General features: G+C 41.1%; 1 protein-coding gene across 2 annotated transcripts in view; it reads left to right on the top strand.

Annotated features, from left to right (window-relative positions):
* LOC122808822 (killer cell lectin-like receptor subfamily F member 2) overlaps positions 1–27,681 on the top strand; it is a 1,412,691-nt gene that overhangs the window by 130,067 nt on the left and 1,254,943 nt on the right. The window contains exon 2 of one of the 2 annotated variants that reach the window (XM_044079894.1): positions 25,084–25,152. The exons of the other annotated variant lie outside the window; for it this stretch is intronic. The gene's annotated coding sequence lies outside the window, so the exon portion shown is untranslated. The remainder of the gene's footprint in view (positions 1–25,083; positions 25,153–27,681) is intronic. 2 annotated transcript variants of the gene reach the window in all.

Consider the following 27,681-nt stretch of genomic DNA (forward strand, 5'->3'; position numbering starts at 1 on the left):
GCATGTTTGTTCCCTTATGCTAGGGAATTACCCCAGTGCATTACAGGGGTGCTGTCCATACAGAAGAGTCATCATATAGATAGCCATGAGGGTTTCCTGCGCCAACAGTCACTTTTGGCGCATAGAAGCAAGAATTTTCTAGAAGTGGACAAAGAACCATGGCCAAACAAACTGGCACCTCAGCTTTATGCCTTTTTAGGTGCTAGTTCATTTGTCCGTGATTCTTTGTCTGCATGTTATAAAACCTGCTTCTGTGTGGTAAAAATGACTGTTGTCTTAGTGAAGTTGGAGTTTTGAAATTTGGCACTTAATGTGAAAAAGTGAATATAAGGGTTTCCTGTGCCCTATATCCTGGCAGGGAGGGCATTTGCATGGCTTAATACCTCTACCTTGGTGGAAGGATGAGGTGCATGTATTACCATGGGGGACCCACAGTACTGTTCCCCTTTGAGTATGTACTCCCATACACTTGGTAATGAAAGTTACCACCAGGCAGTGGCTAGGTGAGCAGAAATCCCCCCGCCCCCCAACAAGATATATACCACAGTGTTGCCACTCCTCTGAGGATTATGGCTTTATGCATAATACTGCACCCTACCCTTCTCTGGGGATGGACGTGCCTATTGGCCCTTACCAGTGCAGAGTACCCATGCCAGTAACTGAACTTGGGTCACCTGTGCCATAGTCAGGGCTTTCTTTGTGACATGAGAGCTGGGTAAACCAGCCTTTTTCTTGTTAGTGTAGTTACCAGAAGCAAGAACAGTGTGTGTTTGACCACGCAGCTGTAAAACCAAAAAAACAGAATAGTTCATGTAGTGTCCATTGTCCGAGATGTCAAAGTACATTTTATAAAGAAGTTTGAAAAGTAAATCTGAGTGTTCCAATAATTGCAAACACAATATTTTAATAACTTGGATATGGTTGTTTTATATTGGGAGCTTTTGTCCTTTTACAGTGTAGGCCTTCATCAGAACCAAGTAAGATGGTCCTTAATCCATTTTAAATAAATAATCAAATTAATCACGTGATTATAAAATAACTAATCAAACTGAGCCAATTCAAAGCTAAAACAAAAGTCACGAAATTTAAAAAAAAAAATGTACGGTTCTTAAAAATTGCTGTTATAGTGATGTAATCTTATCGCTTTTAAGTTAATTAAAAACATGACATAATGCAAAATCAGTATGAATATTTGTATACTATAGCCTAGCAGCTTTAAAATTTAAAAAGTATAAAGATGCTCATTCAGCCCTGGGGTAAGGAGGCATTTATCTGAAATTGCCGTATTAATTCTCTGTATTCATATGTTGAACTACTAAGATACCAGACTTGAAGATGGAAAAATTAACATAGTTCAAGGTACGCTTATACAAGGAATTATTGGAATCCCATTTCAGGATGTCATTATGTTCATATATCCTTTTCCAGAAAGGTATGTCGGTCTTTCCTGTATAAAAACCAGGGCAGCTCAAACAGTGTGCAGTATAAATCATCCCCTTAGTTGCACGATTTCCATTTAGCTAAATTAGTTATAGGGCTGTTGCATTTTAGGGACAAGAATGTGTTACTTTTTAAGGGCATTGGTTACATGCCCCACACTTACATGTACCTTTTAATGATCTATTATTTGTTGGCAAAGCTTTCTGTTCAGTCTTTTAAAATTCTTCCCTGTTTTGTTTACAAAATTTGGGGCATTACTTAATAGATTGTACAAGTCTTCATCAATTTTAAATATATTCCAGTTGTTTTTCACCATGTCCTTGATCTTTTTTGAGTCAGACTTGTATTTGATCACTAAAGAATTCATAAACCTGTCTTTGTCAGAGTTTTTTTTTTTAAACCTCCTTTGAAACACCAGTGTTGACCAACCCCAACAAAGAACAGTATTTTGTACCCCATCCCCTCGATGTCCTTCAAGAATGCAACTGCAGTCATAACATATGGGTTGTCCTGCCTCAGGCAGCCCTCGGTCGGCCGGATTCCAAAGTCTGGGTCCGACGTCGGCTGATGTCGCATTTCTCTCCGACGTCAGAGCAGCTGGAGTACATAAGCATCAGCCGACGCCATCTTCTTCAGTCTTTCTTGCCGCGCGGTGCCCGAAGCAGAAGCAGTTCGCAAGTGCCGGTCAGTCAGCTCCTGTATTCTTCGAATCCGAAGTCATCAAAAAAGCTAAGTACCCCGTTGGGGACCTTTTCTTGCCTCAGCCGATGTCAGAAATTACTGAAAAAGTAAATAATTGTTTGTCTTGTGGTAAACAAATACCTCATAAGGATTTCCACTCTTACTGCCTCCCTTGCCTTGGCCCAGACCACGACGTCACGGCCTGTGCAGCCTGTGCTCGCTTTAACAAGCGCACTCTCAGGCGCCGGGCGGAGTTCGCTGAAGACTTTTTCGGCGATAAATTTGATTATACGATGCCGTCGGAACAACCGACAACGCAGACTCCTAAGAAATGAAAAGACCGGGACCGACATCCTCGGCCCGCGTCTTCCACCGACACCACACCAAAATTAACCGCGAGTGCTCCAGTTCCGTCTGAGGCGGTTATTCCACCGCTCCGAACCGAAGACACCGCATTACCGATACCTCCGATACCGGAGGCCACTCCGCCAGTTATTGACTTTCCTCCAGATACTGAAACCGAGGAAATGCCCGAGACCATTGCCGTGGATAAGGTCACTCCTGCACGTGGAGAGGCTAGGCCTCCCATGTCCATGTCTATCAAGGCCTACACACGTGCCAAGGCAGCCAGCAAGTCCAAGCATCTTTCTGCTAAGACCTTACCTTAGCCTACTCCTGAAACTCAAATCATGGCTATGGCCGTAGATTTAATTTCCCTGATCAGAGGTTCCCAGGCCCATCCTGAGAGAGGATCCCAGACTCCTCCTGATAAGAGGCCCAGGGTTGAACCCCCTGACCCTCTTCCCACAGATGAAGATTCTGAGGACTCTGTTCACTCCGAAAGCCAGGAAGAGCCCTTCCAGACCTATGAGGATTCAGATGCAGAGGACTCTATCCCCTCGGCTTCTCCTCCTCCTGAGGATATGTCTTTTGGGGAAGTTCTGCATTCCATGAGGGAGCATTTTAAGTGGCAAGGCCAGGAATATTCAGATTCCAGAAAGCGCCTTCGAACCTTCCTTAAAAAGCCCCAACACACAGACCCTTAGCTATACCTCCTGTGCTTGATGTTTTGGATGATTTATACTCTGACTCCAGTGTTACCCCTGATACTCTTCCTCCTGCTTTTGTCAAGCCTGACAGATACTATAGGGTTCCAGAAACCCATTCTCATTTCTTTAGGGCCCATGCTGTTGATTTAGAAACAATTTCCCAGGGGCCTAAAGGGGTTTCAGCTACCACCTCCAAAAACCCTTTGCCCTCCGACAGGGAAGCAAGGTCCTTAGAGAGATGGGGGAAGAAGGTCTACACCTCCACTACTTTATCTATGAGAGCTCTCAATTGTCTCTTTCACATGTTTCAATATCAGGATTTCCTGTTAGATGATTTACAGAAAAGATTGGCCTCCCCTGAACCTTTAGATAGGAAGTCTTTGCAGGAGGCTGTACACAGTTCTCAGCAAGTTAGCAATCACTTTCTACAGTGTGGATATGATGCATTGGAAGCTTCATGTAGGGCAGCTATGACAGGGGCGGTCATTCGTAGACATGCATGGTTAAAAGATCAACCTTTACCAGATCATGTTGAGGCAAAACTTCTTGATGCACCCTTGGAAAAGAACAAGCTTTTTGGTGCTAATGCTAAAGATGTGTTAAAGTCCATTGAGGAAAAAGCCAAGTCAGTTCAGACAGTCAAAGATTTCCTCCAGGTTCAGCCACCTAGATTCAGCAGGAACTGGCCTTCTAAAAACTGGTCCTTTCCTAATCCTGAAAGATTTCAAAGGGGCAAAAGCAGGCTTGCCCGAGGAAGAGGCCAATACAGAGGATCCTACAGGGGTCGACAATGGCAACCAGCAAACCAAAGAAGTGACACAGGGGTTTCTCCCGCCCCACAGGGACATTCTCAATGACTTTCCTCTAGGTCCGCTGACCAAGGAGCAAGCAGAAGCTCCTTTGGGCGGAAAATAATCTCTGTTTACAAGAAATTGGCACAAACTGACAAAGGACAAATGGATTTTGGACATTATAGACCACGGTTACAGGTTCCATTTTCATACCTTGCCAAGAAAACTGGGCATGCCAAACCTGCCACAAAACCAGAGGGCAGAGGCTATCAAGCAAATTTCTCTGCTTGCTCAGATCAAAGCAATAGAAAAAGTTCCACAACAAGAACAAGGTCAGGGGTTTTACTCAAGACTGTTCCTTGTTCCAAGAAAAGAAACTCAGTGGAGACCAATACTGGACTTGTCCGCTTTAAACACTTTTCTCATAGTACCAAAGTTCAAAATGCTGATTCTACAGCAACTCCTTCCCATGCTGGGCAAGGGGTCTTGGCTGATTACTCTGGACCTCAGGGACATGCAGGCATGCCTCCTTATCAGACACAGCTGCAGAAGATACCTCAGATTTCTTGCAGGGCCAGAGCATTATCAATTCTCAGCATTGTCATTTGGCTTATCTACTGCGCCCAGAGTATTCACGAAATGCCTGGCTTCAGTAATTGCTCATTGCAGGCTCCAGGGGATTCAAATCTACCCGTACCTGGACGATTGCCTCATACAAGTGGACGACAAACTAACTTTGGCAAAAAACTTGAATTATGTCATACATTTGCTACAGGCCCTGGGATACACAGTCAACTTTCAAAAGTCAAGACTTCAGCCATCCCAGCAAATTACCTTCTTAGGAGCCAAACTAGACACAGACTCTCAAATGGCTTACCTGACAGAAGACGAGCAAAAGAAGTTAACTCTTTACTTCAAAACTTTAGCAAAGCTCACCCAGATGACTGCAAGGAGATTCCTACAGGCCCTGGGTTACATGGCATCCTGCATTCTCCTGGTTCCACTAGCAAGACTACACATGAGAAAGCTTCAGTGGTACCTAAAAAGCTTATGGTCTCAACACAGCAACAACCTAGAAGCAACCATACCACTCATTCCATATCTTCAAAAGGAATTTCTATGGTGGGCCTCAGTAAGCCAGTCAAACACAGGTATGTCATTCCAAAAACCTCAGATAACACAGACCATGACCACAGATGCCTCAGACCTTGGATGGAGGGCAGATGTATTCAAGCACAATGGTCTCCAAAGGAAACACATCTGCACATCAACCAAAAAGAAATGCTGGCAGTAATGCATGCCATCGAGGCCTTCGGACAACAACTACAACCTGGCCACCTACTAATACGGACAGACAACACCACTGTGATGTGGTACATAAACAAGCAGGGGGGCACTCATTCTTACCCCCTTTGCAGACTGACAATGAATCTTTGGGAAAAATCACTGAGCCTAAACATACAGTTACAATCCCAGTTTGTTCCAGGCAAAGACAATGTTCTGGCGGACAGTCTAAGCAGGAATTTCCTAGATCCCTACGAATGGAGGTTACATCCAGACATCTTTATACGACTCACTTCGACATGGGGCAGGCCGGACATAGACCTATTTGCCTCCCACCTCAATCATCAAATACAGAAGTTTTGTTCAAGGACATATCATCCAAAAGCATGGAAAATAGATGCTCTCTCATTCAACTGGAGTTCCCTAAAAATCTATGCATTTCCACCTCTGCCACTGATGACCACATTGTTACTAAAGATCAAAGCAGAGCAGCCCAAGGGGATCCTAATAGCTCCAGACTGGCCAAGACAGCACTGGTACCCACTACTACGGAGCATATGTCACAACAAAACATGGGCCCTCCCTCAATGGCCCCAACTTTTGACTCAACACAACTTCAGGACAGTTCATCCCAACATCCAGACGCTACAGCTAACAGCTTGGGAGATCCCATGAATAACCTCAACCTACCTCTTTCCAAAGAAGTTCAGCGGATACTGACAGAAGCCCGCCGACCATCCACCAGAAAGGTTTACTCAGTCAAATGGAAGAGATTCAGCATTTGGAATACCACCAAGGGCCATGATGCATCACTTTTGAGCATCCCACTCATCCTGGAATATTTGGCAGATATGCTACATAATGGGCTCTCATACTCCTCTGTAAAAATACATGCTTCAGCTATCTCAGCTAGATACAACACTGATCCACCTGTGTTTTCACATCCTTTGTTAAGGCAATTAGAGGAATCAAGAATATAAAGCCCCCAAGAAAGGCACCAGTACCAGCTTGGGACCTCAACTTTGTCCTAGAAAAATTGACTTTACCTCCCTTTGAGCCAGCAGCTTCTGTGGATTTACAATTTCTTTCCTGGAAGACAGGATTCCTGTTGGCCATTACCTTAGCAAGAAGGGTTTCGGAATTACAGGCCCTAATGGCTATACCACCGTTCATAACTTTTCACAGAGACAGGGTCTCCTTACGAACCAACCCTACCTTTCTCCCAAAAGTGGTATCTAGGGTCTCTTTAAATCAAGCAATTCACCTGCCTACTTTCTTTCCCAATCCTGAGAACAAAGGGGAAAGACTGTTGCATACCTTGGACATTCACAGACAGCTTCGCTACTACCTGGACAGAACCAAGACCAGTAGGAAGTCTGATCAGCTTTTTGTAGCTTACTCCCCTGGAGTACAAGGAAAAGCAATTTCAAAACAGACAATTTCAAAATGGATTGGACATTGCATCAGATTCTGTTATTCCTTCCATGGAAAGAGTGTGCCAGCCAATGTCAGATCACACTCCACCAGAGCTACAGCCACCTCTACAGCATTCTTAAGAGGGGTGCCTACAAAAGACATTCTAGAAGCTGCTACATGGAGCTCCGTGCATACATTTTCCAAACACTACAACCTTCCTCTATATTCCAGATCCAGAGCAGGCTTTGCTTCTGCAGTCCAGCAGGGATTGATAGCTACACCATCCTTTTCTTAGAGCATTCCACCTCCCCCAGCTAAGCTATGGTATTCAACCCATATGTTATGACTGCAGTTGCATTCTTGAAGGACATAGTACAGTTTTGTACCTACCATAAATGTAGATGTCCGATAGATATGCAACTGCAGTCGGGTTTTCCCTCCCTCCTTCCCCTCTATGCCTTGGGTCCACTCCTATCCCTGTTACCCTTAGCTGGGGATATCTGTTATGGTGTATCTGTTTATTGCTTATTTATTTGTCTGGAAATCTGTTTTATCTTCCAATTTGATTACAGCCTTCCTTGGAGGGCACCTGGCATCTGGGGCAAGAAACACTGAAGAAGATGGCGTCGGCTGATGCTTATGTACTCCAGCCGCTCTGACGTCGGAGAGAAATGTGACATCAGCCGATGTCGGACCCAGACTTTGGAATCCGGCCGACCGAGGGCTGCCTGAGGCAGGACAACCCATATGTTATGACTGCAGTTGCATATCTATCGGACATCTACATTTATGGTAGGTACAAAACTGTACTTTATTTCTTCCCCTGTTTTTGTTAAATCACAGGGATATCCCCTTTCTTAAAACATAATTTAATTCTTCATGGTTAGCAGTAAAAAGATCAAGATTTGAACGAATTCTTGCCAATCTCACCAATTGTCCTTTAAATACATTTCTCTTGCAAAATAAGGATGACAACTTCTATACTGCAAGTATGTATTGGAGAGTCCTTATTCTATAAATAGATTCAACGCAGTTGTCAATTGTATTCCTCTTAAAAAGAGTAACATCCAAATGAACTGTATTAATCGAATGATGGTAAGTAAATTTCAAAAACTCTGTGGTATCGTTATAAGTTCATTAATTCATTTATAGGGAGCCACCCAAAAAATGAAAATGACATAAAAAAAAGGTAAGCAAATTTTCCAACTTTCAGTTACACACACAATTTAAAATAAACTTTCTCTCAGCAGTACGTCACCACATTAGAGTATGTTGGTGTGCATGCTGCACCCATGACAACTCCTTGAACTTGTCTGAAATATTCTCCTTCAAAAAAAATATAAAATTATTGTAAAGGATTAGCTCCGTTAGTCAGTAAGAAGCTAGATGAGGAAATTATCAAAATGCGTTAATTCCAAAAGTGTGGAATGAAAAAGATCCAACCTACTGTGTGATATACTTTTAAATAAATCTGTTACGTCAGTGGTTAAAATGCTGCAGTCAGCATTGTAGAAGTATTGTTTGATCTTACTTAGAAAGTCCCATGAATCCCTAAGTGTAAGGGAATTCTTCAAGGTAAGGACCACAACACAGTTAAAGGGATAGGTTTTCAGTCCCTGAACTGCAACTGTTAACCTATAAGGTGGATCATTTTTACATCCTTATTTACCATCACAATCTGTAATACCAATAGATTCTTTATGGACAAAAAGTTGTATACATCGACCAAAATCATCCCATGTAGCAGTGAGTCTTTCAAAAATAAGTTGGTCTTTTTGCATTGTACAAATGTTTCGTTCTTATATTCAATAACATATTTATTAGTGTCTAGTAACACATTGAAAATCTACCTGAGCGAAAGCGCTTGTGTGATTTCTTCTTGTGACTTGTGGAATTGGAATACTTTTGGAATTAAAACTACCTTTTTGGTCTATAACACAGTTTCGGTTTTTCTCCAAGGTCGTGGTCAAATTCTTTGTTTGGTACTGTTTGCTTTTTTATTGCTACATTGAAAATCTTAATAATTTACACTTTTATTGGCTAACATAATTCCCCTTCCTTTATCCGGCTCTATCACTCTAATTGAAGGATCATGTCTTAAAATCTTACCATTATTCTGTTCTTCCTTCTTTAGATTAAAAAAAAAGTCAGGAATATCAGTATGGGCATGGGGATCAAACTTCAAACCTTTACCAAAAAATGAAAAAAATCCTTTTGTAACCTTAATATTACTGTAATTGAAAATATTAAAACCTTTGAAACAAAGACATTTGTCATCATGAGTTGTAACAATCTGACTGTTTTGTCTAGTATCATATGCCATAATTGGTTGTTAACTCTCACTTTTTGGTTTCCTCAGCCAGGCAAGCACAGTGTTTGCAATTGTCTGACAATTCGGATTTACTTTTCAACTTATTTGTAAATGTGCTTTGTGATATATCTGGCACTGGACAATATGTGAGCTTTTCTGTTTTTTTTTTTTATTTACCAGAAGTGCTTAACCTTCATCCATTCCACTTTATCTTGGAGAGGGTGTGCAGGGCCAGATTCCAAAAGACTTGCTATAATTTTAAGTGAATTAACTCTGCTGTAACTCTGCCCCAGTTCCAAAAGACTTGCTCTCAATGTGTGATTTGCACCAAAGACCAGATTCCAAAAGACTTGCTCTTGGTGCAAGTGCCTAACTTTCTTGCATTATAATATGTGGGAGAATTATAGCTGCTGAGGAGGCGACCATCTCTTATTTACTTCCCAAATTTTTCACTGAGCTGCTTGCCATTATACCCTTCCATTTCCCTCAACAGAGAATGCTCAGATATCTAAACATGAATTGCTTGCGTCTGCTGACAGCTCGTCTCTATGTAATGGTGGTCAGGAGTGTGAAAAAAAGGCAAACTGTTTTGCAGAAGCATGAAGGAATATTAGCAGGTTCACTTGGAACCCTTCAGCTGTAGATGGCTCATCTCCCACTGAGAAGCATTTGCTAATGAAAAAAAAAAGCTAATGTCTTGCAGATGTACGAAAGTTTATTTTCATGCCTTTATTATTTTGTCTTGTTTTAAAGGCCATTTGACTACAAAAAAAATTGTTTATGTTTTAAACCCAGGGCGTTAATTTCCCTTGTTTTTACAAGGTGGGATGTCTAGATTATCTTCTATGTATAATGTAATCAACACACTGTTTTACACTACATCGTAGTGCTATATTAACTTAAATTTTTTTCTGTCCAATTTTTTCTTATCTTGCCCTAGTGTAAAGCCTGTATTTCTTAAAAGTAAGAAAAAGTACTTTTCAGTGACTGTTGTATATGTTAAAGATGTAACCCGTCATTTAAAATGACCCTGACTGTACACTGTGCAAAACTGCTTTACAATACATGCACTTTACATCATGAAATGTTTTATACAAATAACTAAAACAGTTTTTGTTTTTAGTAACAGCTGCTTCTTTTTTCACCTTTGTCATTAATGATTGGAAGAAGGACACTGAATTAGGGTATACGTTTTACAGTCCACCCACAAATTTAATAAAGTCAGCAAAATACCAGTCTTTCTCCAATATGGTTTCTTAAAAATACGTATTTCACAAATGTGATAGATGCTTTATAGTCTTCCATTTATTCACTAATATCACTGATGGTCTTTTCATTGTCGTCTCCATCTCCCAGCAGCAGACTGCTAAAGTCCAAGGAAATCCTGGCTCTTCTTGTCAACTTCTGTGCATTTTTCCCCCATCTCTGAAGCATTTCTCTTTGAACAATGAAAAATGTTTCACTGACAGTGTCTTGAGCTTTGTCAGAAGGCTGAGAATCAAGAGTCCCCATCTGCTTGCTGGCTCACTTGTTAAACTCCTTAGCCTGTTCTGCATCCAGATATGCCTTTGATCCTGCAGGAAGATTATTCTGAAGAGCGCTGGATACAGCAGCTTGAATCTCAGGCCTGCCTCTCGACATTTCTTGGTTGCTGGGATACGTTTGATTCTCTTCTGCCTAGTGTACTGTGAATAATCATTTTCAATGGACACTTTTGCTGTTTCCAATTTCTAATATATTCTGTTTCTGCCACAGTTTTGTCAAGGTCCTCTCTTTCTGTTGGTATGATTGCATCTTTACTAATGTAGGTCTTGGCTGCTTTTCTCATGACTGGCTCTGCAATATGCATTCTGTGTGACCTTTCAGTTTATAAATCCTGCTGCGAAACATCAGTCAAATTGATTATTGCGTTCATAAAATAAATACAGTTTTAATCCCAGTTTCTCTGGTGTAGCAGAAAATGTTAAATTTTCTCTTTGCAGACTATGTTATTCTAATTTTTGAAACCAGTCATCCTGAAGCCTCGTACTCGGCAAGCCTTTTCATTTCAATGCTTTTAGCATTTTTCAGTCCATGAAAATAGCTAGTTAATGCTTCTTCTATTTTTCCAGCCTTTTGTTGTTTGAGTTGATATCCTTTCAGTGTTTAATTTGTTGTAATCATATGCAATTGCGTTTGATTCATTTTTTTTTCTTCCTCTAAATTGCTGGAAGTCATCTTTTGTACCAAAACTGAGGCTTGAAATGCTTTTTGCTGAAGATTCTTCCCAGACAGTGTTCTCTTCACCTTTTCTGGTTGATCTTTGTCAGGATGTTCTTCGTGTTTCACTGTTGCATTCATTACATTTGGATAATCTGCTGGCAGGTTGCCCTCAGTCGGCCTGATTAACAAAGTCTTGGGTCCTGCGTCAGTTGCTGTCCCTTCTTCCATGACATCAGGGGTATAAAACATGTAGCTGACGCCATTTTCATCTGTCTTTCTTGCAAACTGCTTCTGCTTCGGGCACTGCGCGGCAAGTGCCGGTTGGCCGACTCCTGAATTTTTTGTTTTCGAGTTTCAGAACCGAAGTCTTCAACCTAAAGCTCCTTACCGATGTCAGTAAAAGTTAATTGTATTACTTGTGGGAAGCCAATACCCCATAAGGATTTTCATTTGTACTGTTTTCCTTGCCTAGGCCCTGACCACAAAGTGCCTTGCTGTCGGTTTTGTGCTAAATTTATTCAGCGCACTATTAAGCATCAGTATATTTTTGCATCAAAATATTTTGGCTCAAGATTTAACTATCCAGAAATGTCGTCGGTTAGCATTCCGACTACCGGAATCCCTAAAAAATGCAAAGAAAAAGACAGACATACCGTAACGGACGACAAAGCTTCTCCTAAGCCAGTCGCTGGTTTGTCGGTACTCAGTGAGGTGCTTTTGCAGCCCCTGATAACCGCTACTTTTGATTCGCCGGCCTCTACTGAGACCCATTCGGAGTCCGGTATGCCGCGAGACACTTTTAAGTATTGAACCCGTGGATGTCTCTACCTTAGATGGGTCTGGAGCCGCTGAACAGTCACCGGCTTCTGAGGGTGTTTTCAGGCCTAAAGATTTGTATATTAAACCGACACCCTCTCCAAAACTAAGGCCAAAATCAACTTCTATGTCTAAAAAACCGACGCTTGGTCCACGTGCACAGGCCCCTATGCCTAAAAACAAATGGTCAAAATGGCTGAGGATTTAATTACCTTGATCAGGGGGTACCCATCCCCCTCCTGCTAAGAGGCCTAGGCAAGGCACTGAATATGAATCATCAGATCAGATTTTTGTGTCTTCTGATTCCTCTTCTGATTAAGAATTACCTGTTCCACCTTATGAGGACTCTGATGCAGAAGATTCCATCCCTTCTGCTTCTCCTTCTGAGGATTTTTCTTTTGGAGAAACTTTGCATACCCTAAGGGAACACTTTCACTGGGAGAGTCAGGATTTCTCAGAATCTAAAAAAAGGCTTAGGGATTTCCTCCTTCCTCAGCATAGGCCTTTGGCTATACCTCCTGTTCTAGACATTGTTGATGATGTTTTCTCAGAATCCAGCATGGCCCCTGATTCCTTGCCTCCGGCTCCTAGTAAGCCAGACAGATATTACAGGGTTCCTGGCTCCCACAAATTCCTTTTTAAAATCCCCACTGCTGACCCTGAAACCATTTCACAGGGTCCCAAGGGCATTAAGGCTTCTACTGCTAAAAATCCTACCCCTTCTGATAGAGACTCCAGGGCACTGGATAGATTGGGTATGAAGGTTTACATGTCTGCAACCTTGGCAATCAGGGCTTTAAATTGTCAATTTCATGTGTTGTTAAATATCAGCAGCATGTAATGGGCTTAAACAGAAAGTGATGTTGATTTCTGACTGTGTGGAAAATAGAGTTGCAGGATTTATTGCATTCAGCTGAACAAATTGGAAAGCATACTTTGCAATGTGGTTTTGATTCCGTGGAGGCCTCTTGCAGGGCTGCTGTAACTGGATCTATGATAAGAAGGCATGCTTGGCTCAAGGAGCAAAATCTGCCCGATCATGTTAAAGCAAAATTGTTGAATGCTCCTTTACAACAGGATGTTCTGTTTGGTAATAAGGCAGAAGAAGTTTTGAAAAAGATGGAAGATAAAGCTAAATCTATGCAAACTGTAAAAGATTTCCTACAAGTGCAGCCACCCAGGTTCAGTAGGCATTGGCCTACCAAGAACTAGTCCTTTCCAGTACCCACCAGAGCCACTCAGGTCAAACCCAGACATTCCAAAGGCTCTAGGTTTCAGTCACAAGGAACTTATAGAAAAAAACAGTGGGGTGCCTCCACCTCCAAATCTGGAAGTAACAAGGCACCTTCCTATGGTAAACGGTCTCAATGACTTTCCACTGCAAGCACCAAGCACTTATTTTGGCTGCCCCTTTGGGGGGATAACTGGCACTTCATGCACGAAACTGGCAACTAATAACCCAGGACAAGTGGGTTTTAAGTATAGTATCCCAGGAATACAGATTTCATTTCCACACGTTACCAATACCAAATGGATGGCCAGATCTGCCTCAAAAATCAGTGGGCAGAGGCCCAGATTCAAGTTATGTCCCTCATGAATATGGGGGCTATTTAACCAGTATCAGAAAAGGGACAATGTTTTTATTCAAGACTTTTCCTGGTACCCAGAAAAGACAAATCATGGCGTCCAATTCTGGACTTATCCATTCTAAATACTTTTCTGGACATTCCAAAATTCAAGATGCTGACTCTACAACACTTACTGCTTATGCTAGGCAAGGATGCCTGGTTGGTAACTCTAGACTTAAGAGGCTTTCCTGCATATCCCAATCAGGGGAATCTTGCAGAAGATCCCGCCACTTCAAAGCAGGCTATTCACATTACCAGTTCTCTGCACTGCCCTTTGGCTTATCTACTGCACCCAAGGTCTTCACAAAGTGGCTGGCACCAGTAATTGCATTTTGCAGACAAAGAAACATTCAGATTTATCCTTACCTGGACGATTGTCTAATTCAGGCAGAAAACAAGGACACTCTCTTCTAAAATATCTGGCGTTTGTAAAAAGACTTCTAACTTGTCTAGGGTACACCATAAACAAAAATAAATCACAACTGGTACCCTCTCAAATAATTACATTCCTGGGTACAAGCTTGAATACAGCTGCCCAGATGACCTACCTTACCCCAGAAAAACGAATTCAATTGATGACTTACTTCAAACAGGTGGCCACAAAAACCCAGCTATCTGCAAGACAAATTCTGCAGGCCTTGGGGTTCATGGCCTCCTGCATCCTAATAATTCCATATGCAAGACTGCATATGAGGAAACTTCAGTGGTACCTAAAAAGCTTATGGAGTCAACATTGTCACAGCCTGGAAACATTGATTCATATCATTCCTTGCCTGCAGCTAGAGTTCCTATGGTAGGCAGAGGTCTGCCACCAAAACAAGGGACTGCCATTCACTCCGCCCCCTGCCACCCAAACCCTGACTACAGATGCATCAGATTATGCTTGGGGGGGGGGCACATCTGGCAGGGAGATGCATTCATGGCCAATGGAGCCCAAATCAAATGCACCTACATATCAACCAGAAAGAAATGTGAGCTGTACAGAATGCTCTTGACATCCTTCAAGGACATCATCCAGGACAACTACTGATAGACAGACAACACCACAGTCATGTGGTGCATAAACACGCAGGGGGGTACTCACTCCTACCCCCTTTGCAGACTAGCCATGGCATTGTGGAACACGGCCTTGACTTACCAAATACGTCTACAAGCTCAATTCCTGCCAGGAAAGCAAAATACTCTGGCATACGCACTAAGCAGAAATCTTATGGACCCACATGAATGGAAACTGGATCCACAAATCTTCAGCATGTTGACACAAATGGGGGAGTCCAGACATAGATCTTTTTGCCTCACCCCACAATTACCCCAGAATTATCAGTTGGACAAATTCTGCACAAAAATTCATCACAAAAAAGCTTGGAAAGTGGATGCTCTGTCCTTCAGCTGGAAAAAACTATCAGTCTATGCCTTTCCTCCTCTGCCTCTGCTCTCCAAGGTCCTACTAAAAGTCAGACAGGAAAAACCAAAAATGATACTGATTGCTCCAGACTGGCCTCACCAACACTGGTACCCACTTCTACGCAATATGTCACACCTTCCTCCATGGTACCTGCCTCTGACACCTTACCTACTGTCTCAACAGAACTATCAAATTCTTCACACTCCGTTTCAAACTCTGAATGTTGCAGCATGGCTAATCAACTAATTTCACCAGTTATATCTCTCAGCAAACCTGTGATGGATGTCATTTTGGAGGCTAGAAGGCCTAGTACTAGAAAATCTTATGTGGACAAATGGAAAAGATTCTGTGCCTGGAACCAAGCACAAGGAATAAGCACAGCAATGCCCAATATTCCTCAGATTCTGCAATATTTAACTGAGATGCTTCACGAGGGCCTATCTTTTTCTTCTATAAAAATCCATGCCTCTGGCATTTCAGCTCATTACAACGCAGAGCCTCCCCTCTTTTCTCATCCCCTGCTAAAGCAGTATCTCAGAGGGGCCAAAAATTTAAGACCACCCAGGAGAGCACCAGCTCCTGCATGGGACCTCAATTTTGTTTTGGAAAAATGCACTCTACCTCCTTTTGAGCCAGCTGCTACTGCAGATGTAGAATTTCTCTTCTCTCCTGGAAAACAGCTTTTCTTTTAGCAGTTACTTCAGCTAGACGGATTTCAGAATTACAGGCTCTTATGGCAGTGGAGCCTTTCATTATTTTTCATCCGGACAGGGTGGCTCTCAGGACCAGGCCATCTTTCATGCCTAAGGTAGTATCCAGTGTGGCTGTCAATCAGACCATTCATCTGCCAACTTTCTTTCCCAATCCACAGAACAAGGGTGAGCAGATTCTGCATTCATTGGATGTGCACAGACAACTTAGATTCTACTTAAACAGGACACAACCTCTACGAAAATCTGAGCAACTATAGATGGCTTTTGCTACAGGGGTAGAGGGGAAACCTATTTCAAAGCAGACTGTTTCTAAATGGATAAGCCATTGTATTCATTTCTGCTATGTGCACCATGGTAAACCTATCCCCAAAGGGATAGGATCTCATTCCACCAGGGCTGCATCTACTTCTGCAGCCTTTCTCAGAGGGGTTCCTACCAGAGTCCTTCTAGAAGCTGGTACCTGGAGTTCCGTTCATACGTTCACCAAGCATTACCATTTACCTCTCTTTTCTAAATCCAGAGCTGGCTTTGCCACTGCTGTCCTGCAGGGCCTTATAGCTGCTCCTAATTCTGTATAAAACCATCCTCCCAACCATAGCTTTGGGAATCTACCCAAATGTAATGACTGCAACAGTGAAACACGAAGGACATAGTACAGTTGTGTACACTTACCATAAATGTAGATGTTCGAGTGTATTCGCTGTTGCAGTCCTAGTTATCCACCCTCCAGCCCCCTGTTTTTTCTCTTACTACACCTCTTCTTTCTTTTAATATGCTTAAAAGCCTTTTTGTTGTATTTGCTTTTGATTGGAGGTATATTGTTTGTGTTCTAAATGAGATATATATATGTGTGTATGTATATATGTATATATATATGTATATGTATATATATATGTATATATATATATATATGTATATATGTATATATATTTATATATATATATGTATATATATATATATATATGTATATGTATATATATTTATATATATATATATATATATATATATATATATATATATATATATATATATATATTGCTCCCCATTTGTGGGGCACCTGATATCTGGGGCAAGAAAAACTGATGAAAATGGCATCGGCTGCATGTTTTATACCCCTGAAGTCATGTTTTATACCCCTGACGTCATGGAAGAAGGGACAGCAACAGACGCAGGACCCAAGACTTTGTTAATCAGGCCGACTGAGGGCAACCTGCCAGCAGATTACCCAAATGTAATGATTGCAACAGTGAATACACTCTAACATCTACATTTATTGTAAGTGTACACAACTGTACTTTCTCCAGATATCTTCTTTGCTGTCATCCAAATCCAGATAGTGTACTTAGCAGCCAGTAACTGAATTTTATGTAAATTGACAATTTCATTTGGTCTTTTTTTTTTCTTAGTCTGTTTTTACACTAGGGGAGTTGAAATTAGAACAGTTGAAATAAATCTTGAGCACAGATTAGTCCATACAAGATATGTGAATGTACCACTGAGGCTGGCAGCATTATCCATTTTGTAATGGACTGAGGAAACTTACAGAAGTGTTATTCAGTCACAAGTATCTGTAAAGCACCGTGTTTGAAAATGGGTAAGAAAATTTTGTTTCCCAAAAACATTATATTGAGCTACATCCACAAAAAAGCACCGGGCCCAGTCGGTTACTTTCATAACTAGTGCAAACCACAGACATAAAACCCCTTTCTGCCTTCCGTTTGTATGGGTCCAGCAGCTGTTATGCATTAGCAAAAGCAGATTCTCATGCCGTTGATTCTATACTGTTTGGCAGTTTGCACACCTATTTGCCAATGAGCGGTGAGTTTTTAAGGAAATTTTGAAGATTTAGGTGGAGCTGCCTATATAGGTCAACCAGTCAAGCATAGTGTTGGTCATTTAACTCTCTCTCTCTCTCTCTCTCTCTCATAATTAGAAATAGAGGCTGTAGAGACCAGCTTCAGTTCTAGAAAAGTAGTGCACAGCTATCCCAGGTACTAAAGTGTGATATTAAGTGGTACAGAGAAGGGGGGATGTAAGAAACTGCCTGACCATCCTCTTAAGAGGAGGGGTAAAGAATGTAAGAGCCATAGTTAACCGTGGAATACTGCAGGCTAGCTGCGGTAGTGTAGTAGGAATAAAAATTGCTGTTTGTGAGAATCTGTAGTAGCAGTCAGCAAATGGTTCCAAACTCAGCATGCATTGTTAGGTGTGAGAACAGCTTGTAGTAGCAACAGTTTAAATTGGTAGGTTGTTGCAGCAGACTTACAGAAAAAAACAGAGCTCAGTGGCAGATGACTTGAGAAGTTCTGTGTATCATTGAAAGGGTAAGGTTTGCAGTTTAGAGGTGTACTGCTCCGTGTCTCATCAATTACACTTAGTGTAGCAGAAATATCCACCAGCAGGGAGTCATTTCATCAAATTAATGAAGTTATTATGTTCCTTGATAAAAGTTTGTGTACACTATGAAGATGTCTTGAAGAGCCTTTCATGCTGCAACAAACTTCCAAATGTAGGAGTACATTGTTTTCTGGTACGTCTCCGAAAAAGCAGCATAGATCACCTTCAAGACCACAAATATTTTTGTCTTGTAAATTACATCCAACCCAATGTCTCAACCTGACTAAAGAATAGGAACTGGAGCAAGTGGCATTGCCTGGGTAATAAGAACAGGGTACAGCAATATGTGGTTCTCCTACTTTTAAAAGGGTAATTTCATTAGAAAATAGCTGACCTAAAAGTGTCAGAGGCCCCACATTTGACCATGTTCATAGGTTGGTACTAAGCTATCGGCCCTAGGACCTATACAAGCCTAGCCATAACAATTCCCAGGCTATTTCTTCCCACACTATTTACTTCCCTGGACCCCTGTCTAGCAGGGTGACTGACTTGATCCCCGGGGTGAATTTCCTTTCTCCCATCCAATCGTCAGGGTTCCTTTTGAAGTGGCCCACGGAGGCGCTCTGCTTGACATGTATGGGCAAGTCTATTCCAGAGTCTGGGGAGTCTCTGGGTCAGGAACCTTTCTCTCTAGCATGTTTTGTTTATTGTGATGACAAGGTTTAGATCCCTGATGCGTATGGCTCTGAGGGATTGGGATTTCTTTAAGTATAGCATGTCCAACAGCTCTGGGTTTGACATGGCCTTGTATGTTAAGCAGAGAGCGCCTCTGAGTAGACGATATGCGACAAGAATATAGCTGGAGTTTAAGGCGATCAGTGTAGGATATCTGCTTTAGGCCTGTGATTCTTTTAGTGAGGTATTTCTGCGGCCTTTCCAGTTTTTGCAGATGTCTTGAGAGGTACATACCAAATGGGCTGTTATATTATGTAATGGGTCTAATGAGGGATGAGTACAGTGGGGCAATAACATCCTTTTTTCTGGATGAAAAGCCCTTAGTGATGGTGTGCCACATAGAAGGATTTCTTGACTGTTGTAGGGATGTGGTTATTGAAGGTAAGACCACTGTCCACCTGTGTCCCTAAGTCTCTTATCACACTTTCGGTGTTCAGTGTACTGCCACCTATGTAGTAATTCACGGGTACATGTTTTTTCCTCAAAGGGGATAACTATACATTTATTAGCATTGAGCTTGAGCCCATGGCTCTGGCAGCAAACATCTCTTTCTGTAAGGCCCTTTTGTAGAGTATCCACATCATTTGGGGATTCACTAATGGTTCCCAGTTTGCAGTCATCTGCAAACTTTGTTAGCCAGAGTCCCTTAGTGTTGGCCTACACTTCAGAGAAGTAGATGCCAAACAAGAGCAGTCCCAGGACTGAACTCTGAGGTACTCCACTTGTCTCTTGTTTGGAGCTGGATTTGGAGTCAGCTACTTTTACAGTGTGGGTTCTGTCAGTAAGCTAGTTGGCAATCCATCGAGTGATATAGGGGTTAATGCCCAGCTTAGTAAGTTTATCTATGATTCCAGAGTGGGGGATGTTGTCAAAGGCCTTGGCGAGGTCCAGATAGGCTGTGTGGACTGCCTTACCCACAACCCCGGCTCTGGAGACTGATTCGAAGAAGTCAGTTAGGTTCAGGAGACAAGATCGGCCCTTCACAAACTCAAACTGGGTGGGGTCCAGTGTTTGAAAGTCCCAGTATCTTTGTTTATAAGTTCCATGATAATATGTTCCATGGCCTTGCAGATCGGGCTCGTCAGACTGATGTGGCATTAGTTCCTGGGATCCAAGGTGGATCCCCCCTTGTGGAGTGGGATAACTGTAGCTATGCACCACTCAGTGTGCACGAAGCCTGAGGTGAGGGTATGATTAAACATGACACTTAGGTGAGGTGCCAGTTCGTTTTGTAGTTCATGTAGTACACAGCCTCGGATGTCATCTGGTCCCATGGCTGCTGTATTCTTAGCTTTGGAGAGTGCGTTTTTTACCTGTGTGGCCATTATTATCGGAATTTGGTAATCTTCCGGTATTGAGATGGGCCATTTAGGGGGTGAGAGGGGGGTGAAGTTGGGCACTGAATCGATCTGCCAGGATATTGGCAATATCCTTGGGATCAGTATATTTAATGCCATTCTGTTGTAGCTCAGAACAAATCTGAGCATTGCCGTTTAGATTCTTGACATAGTTATAGAATGCCTTGTGGTTGTCTTTGGAATCTTTGGCAATTTTATTTTCGTGACTAGCTTTGGAGGATTGTACGAGGGATCTCAGCTTCTTACTGAGGCTGGTAAGGGAATTTTTTGCATCATGGGATTTTCCTCTTTTCTGCAACAGTTTCTTCCTTTTGTTGTAAAGTTTGTTTATGGCAGAGGACCACCAGATTGGCTTCCTTTTTTTGGAGGAGAGCATCTTGGTTCTATTTGGGATAGCACGATTCATGCATGAGTGGATGTGCTCGTACAGTGCCTTAGTGTAGGACTCAGCAGTCGGACTTTCAGTTCCCGTCTGCATAGGTGTCATGAAGTTTGTCACTTCTGACTTGAGTAGCATGAAGTTGGCTTTGCAGAAGTTTTTTTATGGAGGTTTCCTTACTGGGGAGTGGGGGTGGGATATGGATGTTTAGGGTGATTAGCTTATGGTCTGACCTGACCAACGAGGGGTTGTTCATAGGTGTGGAGCATCAATTTCCCATGTAAAAATCCTTTAAGGTTAGGAGCTGTGCCTGTGCATAATTACATAGGAAGTAAACTGTGTTTTCTTTGATATTCAGAGAAGATGCTTACTGGAATACAAGGAGTTTTAAGAAAAAGTTAAAACTGTGGGTTCAGAACAGGAAATGAGTTAGATATAATGGTCCCTGATTTTGGTAGCTACATATCGTTTAGGATGTCTTTAAGAAGTAAAGCCAAGATAAAATATAACTGCGGTTTGTTTTGCTAAACTCTGGTCTGCATACTTCTTTGCGCAAATTCCTGTAAATTTTAAAAATTTGGCTGCTTTCTGATTTAGCCGTGTTTCTTGCTCTTCCCCTTCATCTGGCAGATCTTAATCTTGAGATGTTTACAATAGTAGGGTTCTAGCTGTGCTGCTGTACAGAAATAATGGGTACAATAAGTACTTCACTTACTGTCAATCTACTAATTTGGATAGGACATCTGGTTTCTGGTTTTCCTCCATCTCATATTTTTACTTGTTGCATTCTTAGGTAGTACTTCAACAACCCTGTAAGCTGCTCCTCCCTCACCACACATTTTTTTCATATGGTCAACCTTTGTTTAGTGGGCTTCAGATGACCACTATTCAAAAATGCTTTTAGTACTATTGCTACTCTGTCTGACCTGAATGGGTGGCTGCTTATCAGAGACTGGAACCATTCCATTCTCCAGAAATGGGTGCGTTGAATTCAGTCCTTGGGTTCTTGTCTTAGTCCCTTACCCCCATACTCTCCCCTGTAGCTCCAGTCCTTCCCTGCCTTATTTCCATTTCTTCCCTTTATTTGTTGTTTGAATTTGATTACTGGGAAAGTCTGACTGGGTAGGAGCCCGATTTCAGTGGATGCCCGGGGAGAATAGCTCCAAAGTATTACAAAACATTTTAAAAAGCGTACTTTTATGATCTTTAAAAATAATACAAGAAACAAATACAGTTTAAATAATTATACCAAAGTAGACATGATATGAAAACGCTGGTTAAGAGTACACAAGAGCTGTATAACGATGTAACAGAGAAATTTTAGTCCATTTATAGAGAAATTAATGGTAAGCTAATATGCAAACAGGAATTGCAGTACAAAGTGAGAGAAAAGCAGACTTGTGATATATTTAGAGGGAAAGCAAGCGGAGAGAACTTGCTAGACGTAAATAAGTGAATCTAGAGGAGAGAATTAAAGGAAAGGCATGTTATGACTAGATTTGTACACATTTTGAGGTATATAGTTTCTCCTGGTATTGAGCATGAACAGATCCAGCTTTTGGCTATGACATCTTTCAGAATGAGTTTGAAGGCTGGGAGGGAAATTCATGATCTGTTTGGTTTTCTGATGAGTGGATTAATCAACAATCCCCAGACATGTTTGGGAACATGGATATAGCTTCATTCTCTGTTCTTAGTGTAAAGATTTTAAACGTGATTACCCTCATTTGATTGGTGGTGTATTGCTTCTCAGAAGTACTAACATTCTATGCTATGAGAGTGATCATTTAACTGATACATGCAGACTGATTGGGATTCTGACCTCCCTCCCTGTAGGTGGCAGCACCATGATAAATATCTGTGCTGTTTGTATCTCTTATACATTGTTGCTGGCAGATCTTGATGCCCTGCTTAGTGAAATAAGCAATGGTCAGTGAGGACATAATACCACACTTTATAGGGTGAATTGAATAGCTTAGTGCAGTGGTTCCCAAACTTTTTTGATTCTCTGCTCCCTTGCTGAATCCAGGTTTTCCCAAGGGCCCCCCCACGGCTCGCATAAAGTGCATATTTCATTCATTTATTTATTTGACATTTCTTTAACTAGGCTGTCGGACTGGACTAGGAGACCTGGCGAGAAAAGCTCAAAAGTACAATGAAAAGACAATTGGCAAAAAAAAGTGTACATTCTGCTTAACAGCATAACACTGATCTACTATGGTTGAGAGGTAAGCAAACCTAATGGCAACCTTATAAATTAAAGAGCAATATTTAAAATCTGCCCCTATTTGGCTCTGTCTAGCATACCTGTCAACTGTATAGATTTTTGCAGAATGTCCAGATTTTTGCCTCATATTTTTGGTCTTTTTCTCATAAAATTGTTATTTACTGGCAAATCACTGGCAGATCATTGAGGGTGAAGTCAGAAAATGACAGTTGAGTTTTATACTTCATACCCTTCAGAAAATTCATGCTAATGCAAAACCTGCATTTCTGTCAACTTTCTAAGTTTGTGAGAGCAGTACTTGTGTCCCTATTTTGTGCCTTTGTACCACCACTATTTTTGACTTTGTCCAGATTTCTTGATCTAAGAGGGTGGAGAAGTATGTGTCCAGTGGTATGGTCCAGACTTGCACAGACCTCATTGCTCCAGCTGCCAGAGATCACTGTCACTCTCTCTCCCAGTGACAAACACACTGTCTCTTTTGCATTCATGCACACATTCACTCACACACATCACTCTCACTCTTTTCCGATCTCTCACACATAGTCACTCCCTCATTCATACCTGCATTCACTCACACATCGCTCTTTCTCCCTCTCTCACACACACACACAGCCACTTCATTTGTTCACACATTGGTCTCACTCTCCCGATCTCTCACACACACAGCCATTTCATTCCTGCATTCACTCACACATCGCTCTAACTCTCCCGATCTCTCTCTCACACACTCTCTTGCTTTCGTGTACGCATTCACTCACACATGCAGACAGACACATACACACTCATACAGGCATTCACTTACCTGATGGCCTGGTTCCAAGTACTCCACAGCCCGGTATTGGTCCGCGACCCGGTGGTTGGGGACCGCTGCTATACTTGATGCCAGTTCTGCTAAAAAGCTACAGTGTAGGTCTAGACTTATCGCCGCGAGCTAATAAGCTTAGCTGCAAAATAAACTGCAAACTGTTCGTGGTTTATTTTGCAGCTAAGCTGCTTAGTTCGTGGAACCCCTGTGAGGAAGCTGTGGCGCCACGGCGCATACTTTGGGACCCCCTGGCCTAGTGGTTTCACAGAAAGAACATACTTAGTGCCTGAATACCCTGGCTAGGTTTATAAGAGGAGAGAATATATATTTTGTAATGTTTTACAGTGCAGATTGGAATAGATACATGTCAGCTTTAACGCAGTCCATTTTAAGAGCAGAATAAAACAAATGTTTTGCCGGCCCATTGTCAAAAGGTGCTGTATAACACAGAGATGATGGGATAACCTTTACTGGACCTGTGTGTGGATATATATTTTATATATATATATATATATATAATATATATCTATCGATAGATTATAGATGTATGATTTTTTTTTTTTTTGAAGTGTAAAGTATATTCTGCTTCAGCTTTTGCATTAAATGAGGCCTTTAGGAACAAGTGAGTTATACCAGTGGCTTAATACCCACTTTTGTTCAGGAATACAGTATGTGGAGAAAAATTTTAATGCATCACTTCTTGACTGTATAATAGTGCATATAAAGTTAAGTCCTTGTGTTTTTTGTATTCATTTTTCTGCTTCCACTTGGCAGTAATGGGTATTGTATTGCTTGAAATACAAGTTTGGGATAAAATCACATGTTCAGTATTATAATGTGGTGTTTTTTCTTTTTGAACAAATTGAAAAAAAAAGTATAAAGCCTGTATTTGGCCTAAGGAGGTGGGGGGGGGGACACGGACGGTATATTTAACCAGCTGCAAAACAAGATTTTGAATGTATTACTCAGCTTTTTATGCGGCATGTATCTCTGACAGAAATGAACGGTGTAGATGAACATTAATAAAGTGCAATGAATGTAAAGGGAACACTTTTCAGGGCATTTTTACTTCAAAATATATCTGAAGAGAGTTCAAGGTGCAAATGGAAAGAAAGCTTTACAGCAGCTCCTCTGAATTTGATCACGGCTGCCTCCACTATGCAATGTGGAGAACTTTTTCACTAGTGGGGTTTGACTTTATTGGTCTGAAATTGTCCAGAAAAACTACAAAGCAAGTCATGGGCATTCAGAATCGCCAGTTAGCTGAAACACCTGATGTTCATAAGGATCATTTGCATATATTCCATGTGCCGCTGATACAGGAGGTTTGGGAGGTCACTCAGTGGAAGTTCTAGCTTTGCTGGAGTTTTCATTTTGTTTTTACTGTATGTTATGTAGTAAATTGTGATCCTATTCCCATTTTAACATAGCCAGTTTAATTTAACATTGTTGTTTCAGCTTACTCTGCAGATAAAATTAAGTAGCGTCTGTTGTCGTTTTCTGTAGGTTCAGTAACATTTTAGATGTGAGAAGCTGGGAAAAGTAGAATAGCTGATAGAACAGACTGTGAACCAGGTATGAGTTTTTATTTTCAGTCATGTACTTTACCAGAAAATGCTGAATGAAGTTGCACAGGAATTTCAGTTTTTAAGGAAAACTGGGGGTTGTTTTATAGTAAATTTTTTGTTATTCGTGTCTCAACATTTTAATGAAGGTGACTTACTGGTAAATCGCATTGTCTTCGAGCAAGTCAAAGGGGTGGGCTTACTGCTTGTCACACTTAAGCAGTGGCATTGAGCATTTAGGTAAGTATTACCTCACCATACCACGGTGGGCTTTCCTTGTTTCAGTGCTCCAGCAGTTGCCTTTGACATGCTGCGACTTGGTATATTATTGGGAAGAAAAAAAATAATAATTACGGAGAAGCTGTACTATAGCAGCAACAGTAGTTGTTATGCAGTCGGGGTGGGATGGCTGCCATAGCTGTTTACTGGATAGATTTTCACAGAATGTCTAGATTGTTGCCTTTTTTTTCTGTTCCACATACAATTTGTGTTTTTCTGGCATATCTCTGCAGATTTAAATGACCAACTTAGTTTCTGTTTTCATATGGTTCAGAAATGTATCCCATCTAAAGTCTGTTATTCTGGCAAATGTCTAAATTTAGAAGTATAAGAACAATATTTAAAATGTGTCCCTATTTTTGGGCCGTTGGGTTTTGTGTAAGTATCTGTGGGCTGTTCATTTAAGGTTTTGGTTCCCTGGCAGATATTTGGTTTGAAGCTCTGGTAGGGACATGTATGGATTTGTATCATTTTGTTTACAGGACAGGTATGCCCTAACAAGCCTTGCTTGCTTTTGAGCATGCTGCAAGTGTCCCTGATTTGGGATAAGGTCGCCTTGTTTGATTTTTTTGTATGTTTTTTTCTTGCATGGGTTATTTGCCAGGGTGTGTGCATGTTGGTATTCCATGCTAGTTGCAATCCACTGCATTACTGGAAGTGTATGTAACAGGTTTGCATGAAAAGAATGGTTGAATTTGTTACAGCTTTGTATTACTGTGTATTTGCAGCAAAGGCATTCAACATAGGTATTTTACAGATGTCAGTGACACAACTTTACAGGATAAGTATGTACAATTTGACTTGCTTATAGTATTCACTGTTGCAGAAGATTTTCGGAAACAGTGACTCTCTTATGGAACTTATTTAGTGAGAGTTTATGTAATTCTTAACTCAAGGTGGTAGGGTTGCTTTTGCTGGGACAGATGGCTAGCAGGATGTGTTTTGTGAGGGCAGATGATATGTTTTGTAGTTTCAAGGTAACCTACTATAGTTGTCATTGCCGTTTGAAATAAACATACCCATTGCTGTTCCATCGTATAATCTGTGCATAGCTATTTGCTTTAGAGTGGTTTCCAGTTGTTACTGTCTACTGGTTGTAGGTGGTTTTGTAGTGTTGTGATTTCCTGTGTTAAATAGAGAAATAGAACAGTTCGATCACAGCCTCAAAAACACAGCAACCACGTCAGGCCTTGGATAATCCGATTTATTCACCGACTAAGCGCTTTCACCAAATTAATGGCTTCCTCAGAGTCAGTGTAACAAACAAAAAGCACAGCTTATATACTTTCATTACAAATTACATCACCTAATCATCAATTAATTAATTAACTAGTTAAATGCAATTAAACTTAATTAATAACATCACACTATCACAATTCTCATAAAGTCTGACATTATAAATTCCAACTTTGAAATAGCATTAGTTAAACTAAAATAAATGTATATAAAACACATTCTTTAATTAGTGTATGTATTTGCTTATACCTTATACTACATTGTTATTTAAAACAAATATTCTACAACATTAAAAATTTTTCTAACAGTTTTTTAACAGTGTATGCATCAAATGCAATACAAATAAATAAAATAAATATTCTCATCTAATCATTCTATTTCCTTGTCCATTGTTTGTTGCTTCACTTTAGTGCCTATGCCCAATGTTTTTATATAATACTAGCCCTAAATTTCAAAACAGGTTTTAAGGAGATATGATCATTAATGCCAGGGTACCTAGTGGCATTGAGCCTCAACTGCCACTTCATCTCCAATAGGGCAACTTTATTACTAATATCCCCTCCTTGATCAAACATAACCCTGTCTATAATAAAAAAATAAAAACTTCTTGAAATCCTTACAGTTCCCACTGTGAATATAAAGTGCATTATGCAAATCCTTCTTCTTAATTGCTCTCACGTGTTCCACAATTCTTTCACGCAACCTACGGGTTGTCATGCCAATATAAAAAGCATCACAGGTTGAGCATGAGGCCACATATACCAAATTCATGGTATTACAATTGCATTTACCAGGACATGGCAGTGTGTGCCCCCACCCCTTGATACACACATATGGGCCTTCTGCTATATACCTACAATATCTACAGTAGCCGCACTTAGACATCCTAGGTACCCTGCTCTTGGTCTCACACTCCATGATGCTTTTAAGATTGTCACCTTTGCTGTAAAAAGGCCAGGATGAAGTTGAAAGGTCTAAGGTGGTTGGAGCTTGTTTTGTTTTGTTTTGAAATTTAATGAAAGAA

The sequence above is a fragment of the Protopterus annectens genome, chromosome 8.part0 (assembly GCF_019279795.1).
Source record: "Protopterus annectens isolate FY-2018-M chromosome 8.part0, PAN1.0, whole genome shotgun sequence".
Taxonomy (NCBI): domain Eukaryota; kingdom Metazoa; phylum Chordata; order Ceratodontiformes; family Protopteridae; genus Protopterus; species Protopterus annectens.